Source organism: Dromiciops gliroides, chromosome 2 (assembly GCF_019393635.1).
Source record: "Dromiciops gliroides isolate mDroGli1 chromosome 2, mDroGli1.pri, whole genome shotgun sequence".
Taxonomy (NCBI): Eukaryota; Metazoa; Chordata; class Mammalia; order Microbiotheria; family Microbiotheriidae; genus Dromiciops; species Dromiciops gliroides.
In genome coordinates, this window is record NC_057862.1 from 179751842 (window position 1) to 179772652 (window position 20811).

Here is a 20811-nt window from a genome sequence, read left to right on the forward strand (position 1 = left end):
TTAATAGCTGTGTGATCCTGGACAAGTTACTTAACCCCAATTGCCTCACAAAAAAGGGGTGGCCCTTTTTGGGGGGCAGTGTCAGAAGCAAAACACTTTTGAGTAGGTATAGGTTAAAGAAGATAGAAAATAGAGTAAATATCATGGAGAAGGAATAGGATGGAGGGAAACAGTTAGCAATAGTAACTGAAAAAAATTTAAAGCAGAGGCAAGAACAATGTAAGATGGTGATGATGGATTGATCATGATTTACAATGAGGATGATCAAACGTATGATACTTTGCTGGGCTATTGTGAAGAAAATTCTTTATCAGAAATAAGATACTATATAAATGTTATTTATTATTGTTCTTACGGTAATCAAACTCATGGGTTTATTGCAAGGAAATCTCTTTAAAGTACTATATAAATGTAGTTTACTATAAAAAAAATGATGAACAGGATGCTATCAGAAAAACCTGGAAAGACTTATATGAGCTGATGCAAAGTGAAGTGTACTATATACAAAATAACAGCAGTATTATAAGGTGATCTGCTATGAAGAACTTAGTTATTTTCAGCAATACAATGATCCAAGACAACTATGAAGGACTTATGAAAATGCAATCCATCTACAGAGAAAGAATTAATGGTATCTGAACACAGATTGAAGCATAATTTTTTGTTAGTCCCTTTTTCTAAAGTATTTTTGTCTGTTTTTTCTTCATAACCTGACTAATATGGAAATGTTTTGCATGACTACACATAGTATAACTTATATTGAATTGCTTTAGTTCTTATAAGGGGGTGGGGAGGGAGGGAGAAAGAGAATTTGGAACACAAAGTTTTAAAAATCAATGTTAAAGGGGTAGCTAGGTGGCACAATGGATAAAGCACTGGCCCTGAATTCAGGAGGACCTGAGTTCAAATCCAACCTCAGACACTTGACACTTACTAGCTGTGTGACTCTGGGCAAGTCACTTAACCCTCATTGCCCTGCAAAAAAAAAAAATCAATGTTAAAATTTGTTTTTACATGTAATTTGGGAAAATAAAATCCTAAATTAATAAGTGAACAAACAAATGAATGAGTGAATAAATAAATAAATGGATGAATAAAAATAAATAAATAAATGGATGCATGAATGAATGGATGGATGGATGGATGAAAAAGAGGTGGCCCTTCTCCCTTGCACAAGTGATTCCATTCCATCCTATCTTCTCCAGCAGATTGCTCTTACTATTATCTCCACTCTCCTATCTTCCATCTCTCCTTGTCTACTTACTGCCTACAAACACATCCATGTCTCCCCCATTCTCAAAAAACCCTCATTTGATCCATCCATCCTCCTAGCTATTATCTTATGTCTCTTCTACCTTTTCTGGCTAAACTTTGGAAAGTCATCTTCGGTTGGTGCCTCCACTTCCTTTCCTCTCACTCTCTTAACCCTCTATAGTCTGACTTCTGACAATCATTCAAATAAACTTGCTCTTTCTAAAGTCAGCAGTGATTTCTTAATTGCCAAATTCAACTGCCTTTTCTTAATTCTCATCCTTCTTGACATCACTGTAGGCTTTGTCCCTGTGATTACTCTCTTCTCCTTGATATTCTCCTCTCTGGGTTTTCTTGACACTACTCTCTACTGCTTCTTATTTTACCTGTTAGATAATTCCCTTTCTGGCTCCTTTTCTGGATCTTCAGTGAATAGTGGAAGAAGGGTTACAATCAGAAATGTCGGTGGTATAAAAGCAAATGGCATTAGTAAAATCTTGTCCTCAGACTCACATCCCAGTCCAATTCTCTATCATGTACAAGGTACCATGGCAGGCAAGGTACAAGGATAAGTAAAATATGGTTACCCCTCCAAAGAGGTTACAATCTAGTGTTGCAGGATGGAAGCTTGGTGGTGCACTGGATAAAGCACTGGACCTGGATTCAGGAGGATCTGAGTTCAAATATGGCCTCAGGCACTTGATACTTACTAGCTGTGTGACCCTGGGCAAGTCACTTAATCCCCATTGCCCCACAGAAAACAAAAACAAAAACAATCTAGTGTTGTAGAGGAAGTGGCAACTATATCAATAACTATCATAGTAGACAGAATATGTTAAGCAGCACAAAAGCAATACAGAGAAGTTAGAATATACATCTGACTTGAGAGATAAAGGAAGGTTTCATGAATGATGTGGTGCTTGAGACTTGCTCCTGCCTCAAAAGCATCTAGATGGATCTGGTTCTGATTGCTACCCTGGGTAAGGGATGATGACTTTGGACTTCATTCTGGCTTCTTTGTCTGGTCCTGGTGAAAGGCCTAGAGCAAGAGAAGCAGAGTTGTAGCCAGGACATAGCAGCTAGTTTTTATCTGAGGGTTCCAACATCTGGGAGGTTGGGGCACTATTAACTTCTTTACCATAGTGGCTCAGAAAGAATATTCCCTATGCCTCGTACCAAACAATCTGTTAAAAGCACCTGCCTCTGAAGGAGTTGGAGGAGAAGAGGAGATAGGTCCCAGAAGAGGGATACCATGGGAATGGAACTCTGGAAACAGCAATTTAGGCTCAGGGGAGAGAGCAGGAATCAGGGCCTGATAGAGCATAGCAGTACAAGAGGGCTTCCATCTCTCCAGCATGACTGAGTCTGTAGACAGAATGTTCTCTTCTCTGTAACACTATCACATCCCCCATCCCAACTACTTTCCCCCACTAGTTTAAAAAGTACCCCCTAGGGGTTAAAGAGCTGGCCCTGGATTCAGGAGTACCTGAGTTCAAAGCCGGCCTCAGACACTTTACACTTACTAGCTGTGTGACCCTGGGCAAGTCACTTAACCCCCATTGCCCCACAAAAAAAATCCCCCCAAAAAACAAAAAACAAAAAAAAAGTACCCCCTAGTTATAGTTCTGAAGAGAAGGATCAAAGAACAGATCTGAGAGAACTGGGGAGAGGAGAGAGAAATGTTATGTACTTCTTTGTTCTGCCTCTGCACAGTTTTCCTTGTCCTTAGAGGTTCAGGATGTACCTGAAGGGCTCATTCTTCTGGCCTGACCTATCCCTATGCCAACTACTGCTACTACTGCCCCCATTCTCATTATCTGAAGCCAAAGTCTTTCATTCTCCTGCGAATCTTTGGTAGGTTAATGGAGATTTGGATGCAGTTATGACAAATTAATTTCTATCAACACGTAAATGGCAATCTCAGATCCTTATTCTGTTATGATGGAGGAGGCAGTTAGGAAACAGGAAGGAATAAGAATCCCTCCCCCACCCCTATATGATGGGGGGGGAAGGGCACTGCAGTTGTTGGGAAATAGGAACAGAAAGGGGAGGTCAGATGCATGACACACAAACATTGCAGACATTACAATTTCACTGTTGCCCAGCCCTGTTTATAGTTTTCATCTAGGCAGAAATAATGAAAAGCTTCCCCAGAAAGTACCATCTTCATCTGTTCATGGTTTCCCATCAGTGTAACAACTTGGAGCCAGAACAGAATGGCCTGGCATGTCCCTGAGTTAAGAGCCATCTTTAAAGGATGTGGCATCAGAGGTAGTGTCATGCTTCAATTCTCAGTGCCTCAAAGAAGTAACTCTTGGAGGAGCCAATGATTCAAATTCCACCATTAGAGATTCTTTCCTTTGTTTTATGACTTTGTTCCCTTTTAAAATGTACATACGGGGCAGCTAGGTGGCGCAGTGGATAAAACACCGGCCCTGGATTCAGGAGTTCCTGAGTTCAAATCCGGCCTCTGACACTTACTAGCTGTGTGACCCTGGGCAAGTCACTTAACCCCCATTGCCCTGCAAAAAAAAAAAAATGTACATACCCTGATGGGGTGTGCTGGATCCAGTTCACTGGAGGTCTTGAGAGCCAATTGTTAAATTTCCAGATTAAGCATTTATGCCTCAGAAATCAGCAAATAATACAAATCTGAGCTTGGTTTATTGTTTTGCTGATTGTCTAGACTTAAAAAAGTAATGTAAAAAATGTTAGTAATGCATATTAAATTTAAAAGCATGTCCTGTGTACAGTTTCTTTGAGGAGCAGTTATTAAACATTTACCAGCACCACCTCTGCCTTTTTCTTAGTCATTTACATCTTAATGTGTTTCAGATTCTTTCCTGAGAGTAGATTTTAATAGGCAAGAGAATAAAGAGAGGATAAGGATCTTATGAATCTGATGTAAAAAATTAAGATTTGGGGGTTTAAAAGAAGGCCACCAAGGGAGGGAGAAAATCCCCTATAAGAAGTCAAAACCCTCACACTTTTGTCAAAGGCTTTCCCTACCCCATTCAATCATATTACACAAATGTAATCTGTACTGTAGTGGGTTCTTTGGAATGTAGAAGAGGTAGGTGTCTATTCACATCATTATTTGAAGTTCAATCTTTTTACGACTTGACCCCAAGAAAAGATCTCATTCTTTTCCCCTTGTTCTGATCAGTTTCCTTTCCATTCGACTAGATATTCTCTAAAGTCCCTTCCACCTCTAAATCCTATGGTCCTATTATCTTCTTTACCTGGTCTCAACTCCACCCCCTCCCTGATGGATTCAGTATCAAAAGAGCCCAGGGATTACCCCAGCCACAGAACAGGACTCATTGATTTTCTGTAGGAACCACAGTGCAAGAACTAAATGAGGTGAGCTGGCTCCAGGGTAGCTCAGGGTGACCATTGGATCCACTTGGACTTTTTCAAAAAGAAAACCCCAACAGATAGAGAAATTGATATTCAGGATGGGAAAAGAATGCTGTGACCAGAAGTAGGACAAGAGGGAATCTTTTACAAACATCATTCCAGTGACTTGCCAAGGTATTACAATTATTATTATTATTTTTTTTTTTTGCATAGGGCAATGAGGCTTAAGTGACTTGCCCAGGGTCACACAGTAGTAAGTAGTGTCAAGTGTCTGAGATCGTATTTGAATTCAGGTCCTCCTGAATCCAGCAACCGTGCTTTATCCACTGTGCCACCTAGCTGCATCCCCTGGTAATACAACTATTTAAAAGGAAAGATAGGATTGGGAATCTCTGACTCTTAACTTCCTCCTGCCTACAATGGAAAGAAATATAATGAAGTCCCCATAGGTTACTTGGGTATGGAAACAACAGGCATCGGGTTAGGATAGATACAATAAGAAGTGACTTAGGATAGGAGGTATCAATCAGATTCAGGAGAGGGACTGAGTACAGTTATCACAGCTGTGGTACAAAGATAGGGAGTTAGGCTAGTCAAAGGAGATACTAACAAGCAACACTGGAACAAGTTCAGTTTGCTTCCCACTGTAAGTCTCATTTCCACACCCAGATACTATCTCCTTAAGGGATTAGAGACAGGCAGACCTAGGACAAAGTAAAAGGTCACAGGTTATATGTGTCAGTGCTACTCCTCTATTTGCCTTGTAGAGACAGTTTGTGTATGAAACACAGCATGGTGTGGTGAAAAGGAAGTCAGAAGACCTGTATTCAAGACCTGATAGCTCCTGTGTGACTTTGGGAAAGTCACTTAATATCTCTGAGCCTCAGTTCCCCATCTGATAAATTAAGACAATACCTATTTATTCCCAGGGTTGCTGTGAGGATAAAATGAGAAGGTATATGTGAAAGAATTTTGTAACTGTAATGGATTCTAGAAACATAAGGCATTATTTATTATTAGCGACTGAGCCTAAGGTAGAAGAGTCCATAGCGGCAGGGCCTGAAGCTCATTTATGACTCTTCCCAATTTATCATACTGGCAAAGATGGGAAAGAACAAGATGTAACTTAGACATTGGCATTTACCTAATAATGGAACCACAACTAGAATCTACAGACACCTAGTTCCCACAATCTCACAGTTTGGCATTGAAAACACTAGAATTGTCACAATTTCATACTTGGATATGGTTTTCTGGTTGGAGTAGGTACCCTGAAATATAGTTCAGGATTTGAGGAGGACTGTTGTATACATGGGGACAGGAAAGGACACAGTGAGGACCCAGAAGAGGCTGAGTAATTGAGAGCAGGGGCGTCAAATTTAAATAGAAAGATATCCCTGCAGCTGCACATCAATTTTAAAAACTACAATTTGACATTATCTATGTTGTGTTGTATTTTTATTGATTTTGGTAAACACTTCCTAATTGCATTTTAATCTGGTTCTGCTATACTTGGGAGTTTTGCCTGTGGATCTGCAGGCTTCTTCTGTAGAGCAATGGTGTCAAATAAAAACTGAGCTACTAAACCATACATACAGATCCCTGTGGGTACATACTGACTTAGAAAACCACATATTAACCTTGTCTGTGTTTTATTGTATTTTTATTTATTTTGTTAGATGTTTCCCAATTATATTTTTAAAAAATTTTTTCCCAATTATATTTTAATTTGGTTCAGGCCTGCACTGGGAAGAATCGATGGTGTGCCTCTGGCCTAAAGGAAAGAACACTGGATTTTATATCAAAAGACCTAGGTACAAATCCCATGGTTATACTTTTCACTAGCTCTGTGGCTGTGTTTAAGTTACTTGACTTCACCAACCCTCAGTTTTCTCATCAAATGAGGATAATAATACCTGTCTTCCCCATTTCTCTGGGATATTGTGAAGAAATTACTTTATGACTTATAAAGTATTGTATAAATAAGAGATATTATATTCCTCCACCACATTTCTACTCCGGAGCTTTATCACATTGTAAAAGTGAAGGACAAGGGGCAGCTGCACCGGCCCTGGAGTCAGGAGGACCTGAGTTCAAATCCAGCCTCAGACACTTAACACTTACCAGCTGTGTGACCCTGGGCAAGTCACTTAACCCCAATTGCCTAAAAAACAAAACAAACAAAAAAAAAGTGAGGGACAAGATCTATTAGGGCCTACAAAGCTGAAAAGAAAAGCTTTAAGTACACGGAGGAGCAGCCTGACAATAAGTATTGATACTCACCACCAGAGGGTTTGTCACTGGTTGATTTATGGTTTTGGTCAGCACAACTTATCAAAACATCTACCAAGACAAACAAGGATTCCAATTAGCATCAGTAGAGGGAGTATCCACAGATGGAATGACAGATCCTTGAAGTATGAAGTATTATTCCATCAGCTCTAGGATATGGAAGCATTCTCTTATCCCATTCTCCTTTCCTTCTATCCAAAGATGGCCTGATAGTGAGACTGTTAAGGTACTCATATTTGGGTTAGCTTTAAGTGACTTATAAAGGGCAAGTATGGAATTACAGTCCAGTCAAAAGCATGGGCCTATACATCTCTTTTTCCCTACAAAGGACATGATACCAGTTGTGATGGGAAAGCATTCCTTTCTTTTGCTGCTGCTGCTGCTATTTCAGAAGCTGGAAAAGGATTCCTTCTCTGTATAAAATGAGAAACCAGATAAAAACCTGAATAAAAATAATAACTTTAAAAGAGAAAAAAAGGAGCAGCTAGGTGGTACAGTCGATAGAGCACCAGCCCTGGAGTCAGGAGTACCTGAGTTCAAGTCCGGCCTCAGACACTTAACACACACTTACTAGCTGTATGACCCTGGGCAAATCACTTAACCCCAATTGCCTCACTAAAAAAAATTTTTTAAAAACCCAAAACAAAACCTAACCTGTCAAATAGAAATTGTATAGAAGAATATTGATTCCTAGTGAGTCAGACACAGTCATTAATTAGTGTTTCATAACTCTTTTTCCAGCATTGCATGGGTACTGGCTTCAAGGGGAAGCTAGTGATTGTAATTTCGGAGGTGAGGAGAGTGGAACAGAACAGGAGTAGAATCTAGGCACATCAGTAAAGAGGCTTGGGGCTGTTGTATCTTTTTGTTTTGTTTTGTGGTGTTTTTTTGTGAGGCAATTGGGGTTAAGTGACTTGCCCAGGGTCACACAGCTAGTATTAAGTGTCTGGGGCGGGATTTGAACTCAGGTCCTCCTGAATTGAGGGCCAGCACTTTATCCACTTCGCCACCTAGCTGCCCTGGGACTGTTGTATCATGATAGATAGCCTGGAGGATGGTCTGGGTTCTGTGAACATAGAAGCGTCAAAAGAGAGTCAATGGTTGCTGTGAGAATGTGTTCTGGTTGTGGATTTGTGGGATTTTAGGGATTAGAGAATTATTTGCAGTGAGAGTGATTATAGTGACTGACTATTAAGGAGTGATGAAGAGTTCAGCAGGCAAATTCGGAGACTGAAAGGAACTCTTGGCTCCAGAGAGGAGTGCGGATAAATGCTGTAGCTGGAATAGGCTTGTGACATGGTTGTTAATACTTCCCATGTAGCTTATAACTGAATGGAGTCAGGAACGAAGAGAGCTTCCAAGATCTTATGGATATCTGAGATCTCTTTTGATTTCTGTTTTAGAAAAAGGAGGAGAGAGAAGGGAGGGGAGGAAAGTATAAAGATGAGAGATAAGGAGAAGAAAGCAGGAAGAGGAGAGATGGAGGCAAGAAGAGAGAAATCAGATCAAGAGAGGGAGGAAAATTAGAAGAGGAAAGAGAAAAAAGTACAGAGGTAAGAAGAAGGGGCAGAAAGAAGAAAGCAAGAGAAAGGGAGAAAGGAAGGAAGAGGTAGAAGAGAAAAGGAGGAGGGAAAGGATGAGTAGGAATGGGTGACAAAGAGAAGAAAGAAACAAGAGAAGGAAATAGGATTATTTATTAATAGCTATGAATAATCTTTAAACCTTAAGAGCTCTCAAGCACACACCCATATGTGCAATCAAGATAATAAAAAGACTTCATAATTTTACTATAGCAATAAAAGAGATATTCAACCCATAAATCCATTGTAATGGCTCCACATTACCTACAAGGTAAAGTCTATGCCTCCTAAGCTTCACTTTTTTTTTCTTTTTCTTTTTTTTTTGGTGGGGCAATGGGGGTTAAGTGACTTGCCCAGGGTCACACAGCTAGTAAGTGTCAAGTGTCTGAGGTTGGATTTGAACTCAGGTACTCCTGAATCCAGGGCCAGTGCTCTATCCACTTCACCACCTAGCTGTCCCCTAAGCTTCACTTTTAATGTTCTATATAGTTTGTCCTTAACCTTCCTTTTCCAAATTTATCTTCAACTATTTCCCAACACTGACCCTCTATTTAAAGCAAACTGTTCTACTCACTTTTCTTCAGATAAGATCTGTGTATTCCCACCTCCCCAGACATGCATACACATTTATTCTCCCTCATTTAGAAAGCCCTCTTTCAACTATGCTTCCTTTTCTCCCAATAAGGGGGAAATGGGAGGCAGTGGCTGTGTGGAGTGTTAAATACACTGTCAGATAAAAATCATGTACCAGTTGTTTTTCCTATTTTTCCCCCTTTATTACAAAGGAAGAAGATGAGATATATCTAAGAATGACTGATATACAAAGAAAAGGCATGAAAAAACCTAAAAATAAAAAGATGGGACAAAAAAAGTCCTCTTTCCTCCTTTCCAATCATCCCTCAAGATTTATCTCAAGTCTCAAAGTCTATTTAAGGAAACCACTGTAAAATGTACATTCCATTTTGCTCAGATTTGTTTTAAGACATTCAGAAGGGGAGTAAATGTTATAGCACTTTAAGAAATCTTTGGCAGAAATCCAGATTTTAAAAACACTAAAAAATTTTGGAGACTTAGCAAAGAGCAATTCAGTAGAAAGATGAGGGGGAGGAGGAGAAAAAGCTCTGGATCTAAACCAGGGCTTCTTCTCCTTTGGGAGAATCTGGGGAGGCCTATGGACTCCTGCTTAGAATCATGTTTTTAAATGTGTAAAATGCATGGTATTGATTATGAAAGAAACTAATTGTATTGAAGTTATTATACCCCAAGTTAAGAACTTATGATATAAAGAATGACTGAAAATTAGAGGGATAGGGGCAGCTAGGGGGCGCAGTAGATAGAGCACCGGCCCTGGAGTCAGGAGTACCTGAGTTCAAATTCAGCCTCAGACACTTAACACTTACTAGCTGTGTGACCCTGGGCAAGTCACAACCCCAATTTCCTCACTAAAAAAAAAAAAATTAGAGGTATACTCATTGCTCATGATTGAATCACGCCAATATAATAAAAATATTATACCACTCCAATTAATTTACAGATTTTGCTTCTGGCTACCCCCTCCCTCACTCTGCCCTACCTTCTTTCACCCCTCCCTCCTTATCCCCTTCCCCTCCAACTTTCCTGCAGAGTTAGATAGATTGCCCAATTGAGGTTGTATGTTATTCCCTCCTTGAGCCAACTCTGATGAAATTAAGGTCTTTGAGCTGATTCTGATGTGTGTAAGGATCCTTCACTTCCCCATACCTCCCCCATCTTTCCCCTAACTCCATAAACCCTTTCTTGCTTCTTTCATGTGAGATTTCACCCCATTCCGCCACTCCCCTATCCCCTCTCCCAGTGTATCCCTTTTTCTCCCCCATTTTACCCCAAAGGTGTCCTTGTGGGGCAAGTAGGTGACACAGTGGACAAAGCACCCACCCTGGACCCAGGAGGACCTGAGCCCAAATCCAGGCTCAGGCACAAGATGCTCACCCACTGTGCAACCCCAAGCATGTCAGCCAACTCCAACCACCCCACAAAAAAAAAGATAAACACAGGGTAAGCTAGGAGGCTCAGTAGACAGAGCACCAGCCCTGGAATCAGGAGGACATGAGTTCAAATCTGGCCTCAGACACTTGACACTTACTAGCTCTGTGACCCTGGGTAAGTCACTTAACCTTCATTGCCCCACCAAAAACAAAACAAAAACAACAAAAAAAGATAAACAAAAAATAAATGCTTTACAGATATCATCTCTTCATAATCAACTCCCACCTGTGTCCTCTGTCTAAATTTATTTCTATCATCTGTCCTAATACTGAGAAAGTTCTTATGAGTTAGATGTATCATCTTCCCATGTAGGAATATAAACAGTTTAACCTTTTAACATCCCTCTTAATTTCTTTTTCCCGTTTACCTTTTTATGCTTCTTTAGGGTCTTGTATTTGAAAGTCAAATTTTCTATTCAGTTCAGGTCTTTTCATCATGAATACCTGAAAGTCCTCTTTTTCTTTGAAGGAAATCACTTTTGAGGAGGTATAGGGTGAAAGAAGATAGAAAATAAAGTCAATATCATGGGGAAGGGAATAGGATGGAGGGAAACAGCTAACAATAGTAACTGAAAAAATTTTTGAAGCAGAGGCAAGAGTAATGTAAGATGATGATTGATTGATTGATTGATGATTGGATGAAGATAGGGATTGATTGATGACAAGGGGGGATGGATTGATGATGAGGATGATGGGAATTGATTGATGATGGTGATAAAATGTATGGTATTTACTTTGCTGGGCTATTGTGAAGAAAATCCTTTGTCAGGTATAAGGTACGATATAAATGTTACCTATTATTGTTGTTGCAAGAATCAATTTCATGGGCTTATTGTAAGGAAATCTCTCTTTAAAGTACTATATAAATGTAGTTTAGTACAAAAAAAATAATAAGCAGGATGCTATCAGAAAAAAACAGAAAGACCTACATGAGCTGATGCAATGTGAAATGTATGGTATACAAAATAACAACAATAATGTAAGATGATCTTCTACGAATGACTTGCTTGTTTTAAGCAATGCAATGATCCAAAACAACTCTGAAGGTCCTGTGAAAAATGTAGTCCATCTACAGAGAGAGAACTAATGGTGTCTGAATACAGATTAAAGCATGATTTTTTTGTTTGTTGTTTTATCTGAAATTTTGTTTTTGTCTGTTTTCTTTCACAACCTGGCTAATGTGAAAATGTTTTGCATGATTGCTCATGTATAACTCATATTGAATTACTTGAGTTCTTGGGAGGGAGGAGGGAGGGACAAAGAGAATTTGGAACACAAAGTTGTTTTTTTTTAATTGATGTCAAAATTTGTATTTACATGTAATTTGGGAAAATAAAAATTGGAGAAAAAATTACAGATTTTGCACTACACCAATAAAACTATTAAGAGGACACTATACACAGCTAGATAAAATAATATCATGACTCATTTAGAGAAGAGGTTCTTAACCTTTTTTTAATGTCTTAGATTCCTTTGGGTTATCCAAGGAAGCCTATGGACCCTTTCTCAGAATAATGATTTTAAGTGTTCAAAACAATGCATAAGGGGCAGCTAGGTGGCTCAGTGGATAAAGCACTGGCCTTGGACTCAGGAGTACCTGAGTTCAAATCCAGCTTCAGACACTTGACGCTAGCTGTGTGACCCTGGGCAAGTCACTTAACCCTCATTGCCCCCCTCCAAATGCATAAGATTATGAAGAAAACCAATTATATTGAAACATAGTTATCAACAAAAATTTAAGTTCACGGACCCCAGGATAAGAATTTTTGATTTGGAGTAAGGAACCTGTCTTCTAATATCAGTTCATCCACTTATGAGATGTATGATCCTAGGCAATTTATTTTACCTCTCTGGGCCTTATCTGTAAATTGGACTAGATAAATCCAAAGGATTCTCCCAGAGCTAAATAATAATCCTAAATTCTTATAATAATAATATTATCTAACATTTATGCAGAGCTTTAAGGTTTGCAAAGACCTTTACATTATGTTATCTCATTTGATAATTATAACCCTAGAAAGTAGGTGAGGTATTATATTCATTTTACAGATGAGGAAACTAAGGCTGAGAGAGCTTAAGTAATTTAGCCAGTCACACAACTCATAAGTGTCTGAGGCAAGATTCAAACTCAGATCTATCTCCAAATCTGTAGCTCTATCCCCTACACCACCTAGTTGCTCCTAATAATGGTAAAGGAAGGAAACAGATAATTAGGCTAATTGGGGGTTAATGGTGGAGAAGTATGGTTTTTAGGTTGTCCAGTACTTGAAGTAATCTAACACCTCTCCCTATCTTATCTTCCACCCCACAAAACAATCTCTTTCCATAGTAGAAATCAAGAGATCTTCAGTTCTCAGTCAAAATTCCAGGCTGTACTAGAAAGAATCTGATCTTGGAATCTTTCCTTATTGCTAACTCCATCCAGCCTTAAGCTATGTAAGTGGTACTAACAACCAGGTTATAGGCCTACCACAGCTACAGAATTTCTCCTCATTCCACCATCTTGAGCTGAGTTCCCTTCAGTCCCTACTTTCACTCTTCTTTAGTTCTGAATTCACAACAACCACTCTTTCTCCGAACAACTCTCTACTCCCTAATATCACACAAATCCACAACTAGAACACACCTTCATAGAAACTATTACTATTGGTTATGAATGGTATATAGACAACCTTGAGGCTGACATGCTCACAGAACCCAGACCACCCTGTAAGGCAATGGTGTCAAACTCACATAGAAATGAAGATCATTAAACCATATGTAAGGATCCATGAAGGCCATATATTAACTTAGAAAACCACATATTAGCATTATCTGTGTTTTATTATATTTTTATTTATTTTGTTAAACATAATTCAGGAGTTTTCCCTTCTTTTTCTTCCTCCCCTAGCTACCCTGGCCCCCAATCATTGCCTTGTCATGGCAGACAAGCTTAACATTACTCAATGAAACTATAAGCTTTACAATTCAGGATTACCCAAGACTATAAAAGCTGGCTCTAACATTAAAAAAAATTAAGATCTTAGCTACTGGTTCCATCACTTCCTGACAAATAGAGGGAGAAGAAACAAAAGCAGTGTCCGGTATTATATTCTTGGATTCAAAGATCACGGTAGACAGCAACTGCAGCCATGAAATTAAAAGATGCTTGCTCCTTGGAAGGAAAGCTTTGGCAAATCTGGACAGCAGAGATATCACCATGCCAACAAAAGTCTGTATAGTCAAAGCTGTGATTTTTTTTCATAGCAATGAATGGCTGTGAGAGTTGAACTATAGGGAAAGTTGAGTGTCACAGAATTGATGCTTTTGAATTGTGGTGCTAGAAAAGAATTTTGAGAATCCATTGGAGAGCAAGGGGATCAAATTAGTCAATACTTAAAGAAATTAATTCAGGTTATTCACTGGAAGGTAAAATAGTGAAACTGAAACAAATACTTCAGCCACGTAATAAGAAGATGGGACTCATTGGGAAAGATTGAAGACAAAAGGAGAAGGGGATGGCCGACAATGAGATGGATACATAGTATCATGGAAACAATGAACATGAACTTGGACAGTCTTTGAGAGACAGTGGAGGATAGAAGGGCCTGACATGCTCTGGTCCATGAGGTCACGAACACTCAGACACAACTGGACAACAACAAATTCAGGAGTCACTCTAGAGTATTGTGGTCCATATGCAACCCTTAGGTTTTGTGTTTGACATTTCTACCTAGGTTGTCAACAACAGACACCAAAGCCTCTTTCTTGATGTTCCTTGATTATATGCTTCCAAGCACACACACACACACACACACACATACACGCCAGCTCCCAGAATTGCTTCCCCTTGAAGCTATCCATGCAATTGTGGAAGAAAAGGAAATCATCCTATAAAAGGTCAATGCCTTTGTCCTTCTTACTCTTTCAGTCCTGTAGTCAGTCAGCAAACATTTACTAAGTACCTATATATGTGCCAGGCACTGTGCTAAATGCAGAAGATACAAAGAAAGGTAAAAACCGCAGCCTCTCCCCTGAAGGAGCTCACATTCTAATGGGGGAGACAGCATGTAAATAACTACCTACATATAGGATATATACAGTATAAATGTAAAGTAATCTCAGAGGGAAAGTACTAGCATTGGCAGGGGGAAGGAAAAAGGGAAGAGAAAGGGGGGAATCTATCCAAGGCTTCTTGAAGAAAGTAGGATTTGAGATGAGCCTTGAAAGAGAGCAGAGAATTCAGGAGGCAAAGGTGAGGAGAGAGAGCACTCTAGACACGGAGGAGAGCCAAGAAAAAAGCACTCAGTTGGAAAATGGAGGTTTTGATGAACAGAAAGTTTGCCAGTGTAATTGTGTATAGAAGTATCTGTGGAAAGAAGTAAATAAGATGACTAGAAAGGTAAGAAAGGGTCAGGTTGTGAAAAGCATTAAATACCAACCACAGGATTTTATATTCTATCCTAGAGGTAATAAAGAACCACTGGAGTTTATTGAGTGGGGGAAGGGAGGATCGACATGGTTAGATATGCTGTAGCATCCGAAGGTCTTGACAGTGGTTGTTAGAGCAACCTTCTCCTGACTGGAAGAAGATGATTATAAGGGAATGAGTAAGGTTTTGAATATAATGCATATCTCTACTTCTCTGCTTTGGCCATGGAAAGACAGTAAACAAGAAAGAAGCAAAAAAATAGATAAATAGAAGAGGCAGAAGTCTTCACTTTGATAAATAACCAAGCAGGTTAGAAGTCAGGAACTGTATATAGGACCTAGGGCAAAAGTATAGGTGAAAGTTAAGGTTTCTCATTGGGGCAGAATAGAAAATTGAGGTTATATCAAGTCATGATTGCTAGTTGATAATTATTATTCACACATAAGTTTTTGTATTTCTTTTTTTTAAGTGTTCAATAAACTATATTTTGACTTAATGTGTTGTGGAAAATTAATAATTAGTGGTTGATCAATATTTATGCAATTATTTAATAAATGCTTACATTTTAATATAAAAATCAAAATTGATTGGATCTGGATACATTTCTGCTTCCTCTCAGTTATACATAATTAGGATAAAGTTTAACATTTGTACTAGGTAGCTGAAGTCACAGATGACCAGATGGTATCTGTGCAAATTAAAAATATGATGCTTAGAATGAAGTGGTCACAATCTAAAAGCCTGACTCTGTAAATGTTTCTCTTTTTTAAACTTTTTTTAAAGCTTTAACAAGAATTTTTCTTTTACTCCTCCCCCCATAAAAAAAAAGAAAAATGAGGCTCATGATAAATACCAATAATCAATCAAATAAATTCTCATACTAGCCATGTCCAAACATTTATGTCTCATTCTGTATTGAATCTATGATCTTTGTCAGAAAGTGGGTAGAGTGCTTCATTATTGGGCTTGGGGAAGCATTGTAGGTAATTTCATTGATAAAATTTTTTAAGTATTTCAAAATAGTCTATTACAGTATTATTGTTACTGTATAAATTGGTGTCCTGGTTCTGCTCACTTCACTTTGCATCTGTCCATACAAGTCATGCCAGATTTATCTGAAACTGTCCTTTTCATTTGTTCTTATAGCACTATAGTATTCTATTATACTCATATACAATTTGTTAAGCCATTCCCCAATTTATGGGCACATCTTAGTTTCTAATCCTTTGCCACTGCCAAAAGAGCTGCTCTAAATATTATTGTGCACATGGGTCCTTATGCTCTTGCTTCCATTTCTTTGAGGTGTTGGATTTTTAAATCCAAAGCTATTGGATATAATTGAAAGGCTATATTCCTCAGGCTCAGTGGGGTAAATCTTATTTCATATTTAGAGGCCATATTCTTTCTGTCTTTTTTCATGTTTCTAAACTAGCATGGAATTTCTACAAAAGGCATAAATAACAAATGGGCCTGACTAAAGCAAATTGTCTGAAAGCTCTAAATAGTTAGCTGCTGCTTTCTACAGCCTAATGGAATCTTAAATTAATCCTAACCTCTCAGCTTTCCTTAGTGAGATGCTGTGCTTCTCTTTGTTGTAAGTAATAAACATGTAATACATGCTTGTTGACTGACTGACTGTTTTTGCTATTAATACAAATATAACCCTCCAAGGACCATTCAGGGTGCTATATCAGGAAAAGCCAGGAGGTGGTAGGCTAGGTTTAAGCTGCTCAAGCTGCTCCAACTCACTTGGTATGCAGGAAGAAACAGACAACCTGGTGGCTCGCTATATCAAATGAAGGCATTAAATGGCACTAGATACTTGTGCCTACATGAAATTAGCATTTTTGTAGCCCTCCATTTTTCTTATTCCCTCCCAGGCTCACTTTCTATGGAAATAAAATAATTCAAATGATGATCCATAAACCTCTCAAGGTTCAGCCCCCATTCCAATGAAATTCTAAACTCTTTCCTAGCTTCATATGACCCTGAAAAAAATTAATCAACTATAGAATAAAATACAATTTTAGGGAGGAGGAGGGGAAAAGAGATATGGTATATTTTGGTGATATAAGAAATAGAAAATATCAATAAAAACAATTTTAAAGAACAATAACAAAATACTCTTTGTAAAGCAAAATAAAAACCAACAAAGAATTCCAGAGAGAATTCCAGAGTGGCTTTCTCTTCTCTTCTGGATTATTTATCTGCAGAGCCATAATCTGGGACATGGCTAATTGGATTTGTGGCCTTGACTCCAAAGGGAGTCAATGTTGAATTGCAAAGTTACCTAAAAAAAATGGGGTGCCTAAGCCCTCAGCAAATTCACATATATTGATTTATCAGGTTAGCTAGTTGTCACCTTGGAAGGTTCCATATTCAGAGGATGAAGTTCAGGACAGAGCAGAACTAATCAAAGGGAGAAGTTGGAAGATCTCAAGTGATAAAGGCAGTCCATGGAGGTGCTGCCCTGGACTGCAAACCTGCCTGAACAAAACAAGACTATGCACAGGCAAACAAGACATCCTGAGACAGATTGGTCAAGAGAGGCACTGCCTATAAGAAATGATGAGCAGGAGTTCTGAGAAACCTGGAAGGACTTGCATGAACTGATGATGAGTGAGATGAGCAGAACCAGGAAAACATTGCACGCAGTATCATCAATATTATGTGTTGATCAACTGTGATAGACTAGATTCTTCTCACCAATCCAACGGTACAAGAAAGTTCCAAAGGACTCATGATGGAAAAGGCTCTCCAAATCTAGAAAAGAAAAAAAAAGGAACTGTGGACTATGGATGCTGAGTGGATCATACTATTTCTTTTGGTTTTGGTGCTGTTGTTTTTCTTTTTTGAGGTTTTTCCTTTTTGCTCCGATTCTTCTCGTATAACATGACTAATGCAGAAATATGTTTAATGTTATTATATATATAAAACCTATATCGAATAACCTGCTGTCTAGGGGAGGGGGGAGGGAGGGAGAAAATTTTGAAATTGGAAATCTTATCTAAACAAATGTTGAAAACTAAAATAAATAAATAATTTTAGAGGGGGGGCGGTACTGAGTTAAACAGGGTGCCTCAAGGAAGGAACAGCTTGGCATTTCTGCCTAGACATTTCTGTCTCCTCATCTGCCAAAGCTTATCCCCATCATGCCCCTACACGTTTATCTCTCTTTTTCTCTCTCAATTTTCTCTCTTGTTTCCTCTATTCTCTCTACTTCCTCATGGTCTTCTTGGACATTTTGTGGACCAGAAAAGCCACTCTGAAAGTATTTCTAGTGAAGTGACCAGAAAGCAGCAGTATTCCAAAAGCTAAACACACACAAAGGGGATCTTTCTCAATATCACCTAAGCTCTGTGGTTTATAAAAGGAAAAGGGGATGTGATTCACACTTCTAACTCAGGTGATACAGTCAGACTGTAGTCATTACATATGCTAAGGTTTTCATGTAAAAACAAGATGTGTCTAGGCTCTGATTCCTTTATTAGGTTCAATATGGTATACTTGTACATGTATAACCCATATCTAATTGCTTTCTGCCTCAGGGAGGGGGAGGGGAGGGAAGGAAGGAGGGATAAAAATTGGAACTCAAAACTATACATAAAAATGTTTATTACTTTTTAAAAGATTCTCTTATTGAGTCAAGAAGGAAATTACTTAATTGGGGGTGGGGGTGGGGGGGGTGGGAGAGATTAGCCTTGATTCTAGAGGCTTTAAAAAGATAAATTCTGGGCAGCTAGGTGGCACAGTGGATAAAGCACCAACCCTGGATTCAGGAGGACCTAAGCTCAAATCCGACTTCAGACACTTGACGCTAGCTGTGTGACCCTGGGCAAGTCACTTAACCCCCATTGCCCCACAAAAACAAAAACCAAAAAACCAAACAAAAAAGAAATAATAAGCAGTATCTACCTAAAACCATCAGCAAACATTATATGTAATGGGGATAAGTCAGAGGCGTTCTCAATAAGATCAGGGGTGAAACAAGGATGTCCGTTGTCACCTCTATTATTTAATATATTGTACTAGAAATGTTAGCTATAGCAATAAGAGAAGAGAAAGGAATTAAAGGAATTAGAATAGGCCTGAAGGAAATAAAACTTTCACTCTTTGCAGATGATATGATGGTATACTTAGAGAATCCTAAAGAATCAACTAAAAAACTGCTTGAAACAATTAACAACTTTAGCAAAGTTGGAGGATATAAAATAAACCCACATAAATCATTAGCATTTCTATACATGACCAACAAAGCTCAGCAGCAAGAGATAGAAAGAGAAATTCCATTTAAAGTAACAGTAGACAATATAAAATACTTGGGAGTCTACCTGCCAAGACAAACCCAGGAACTCTTTGAACACAATTACAAAACACTTTTCACACAAATAAAATCAGATCTATGTAGTTGGAAAAATATCAATTGCTCATGGATAAGCCGAGCTAATATAATAAAAATGACAATTCTACTTAAATTAATTTATCTATTCAGTGCCATACCAATCAGACTACCAAAAATTATTTTATAGCGTTAGAAAAAATAATAACAAAATTCATCTGGAAAAACAAAAAGTGAAGAATATCAAGAGAACTAATGAAAAAAAATGCACAGGAAGGCAAGCTAGCCGTACCAAATTTGAAGCTATACTATAAAGTAGTAGTCATCAAAACTATTTGGTACTGGCTAAGAAATAGAGTGGTGGATCAATGGAATAGATTAGGCACAGGAGACACAGTAGTAAATGACTATAGTAATCAATCTACTGTTTGATAAACCCAAAGACTCTAGCTTCTGAAATAGGAACTCATTATTTGACAAAAACTGTTGGGAAAACTGGAAGATACTATGGCAGAAACTAGGCATAGACCAACACCTTACACCTTATACAAGAAAAAAAAGGTCAAAATGGGTTCAATATTTAGACATAAAGGGTGATACCACAGATAAATTAGGAGAGGAAGGAACAGTTTACCTCTCAGATCCATGGAGAGGAAAACAATTTATGTCCAAACAAGAGATAGAGAATATTATGAAATGCAAGGTGGAAGACTTTGATTACATTAAATTTAAAAGTTTTTGTACAAACAGAAGCAATGCAGTCAAAATTAGAAGGAAAGCAGAAAAGTGGGAAACAATTTTTACAGCCAGCATTTCTGATAAAGGCCTCATTTCTAAAATAAATAGGGAACTAAATCAAATTTATATGAATCCAAGTCATTACCCAGTTGAGAAATGGTCAAAGGATATGAACAGGCAGTTTTCTGATGAAGTCAAAGCTATCCATTGCCATATGAAAAAATGCTCTAAATCACTATTGATCAGAGAAATGAAAATTAAAACAACTCTGAGGTACCACCTCACCCCTATCAGATTGGCTAATACAACAAAAAAGGAAAATAATAAATGCTGGAGAAGCCATAGAAAAATTGGAACACTAATGCATTGTTGGTGGAGCTGTGAACTAATTCAACCATTCTGGAGAACAATTTGGAAATATGCCCAAAGGGCTATGGGACAGTTCATACCCTTTGACCCAGTAGTACCACTGCTAGGTCTGCATCCTAAAGAGACCATAGAAAAAGAAAAAGGACCTACATGTACAAAAATATTTATAGCAACTCTCTTTGTGGTGGCAAAGAATTGGAAATCAATTGGGGAATGGCTAAACAAGTTGTGGTATATGAATGTAATGGAATACTATTGCACTGTAAGAAACAATGAGCAGGGTCAGCTAGGTGGTGCATTGGATAGAGCACCGGCCCTGGAGTCAGGAGGACCTGAGTTCAAATCCGGCCTCAGACACTTAACACTTACTAGCTGTGTGACCCTAGGCAAGTCACTTAACCCCAATTGTCTCACCAGAAAAAGAAAAAGAAAAAAAAAGAAACAATG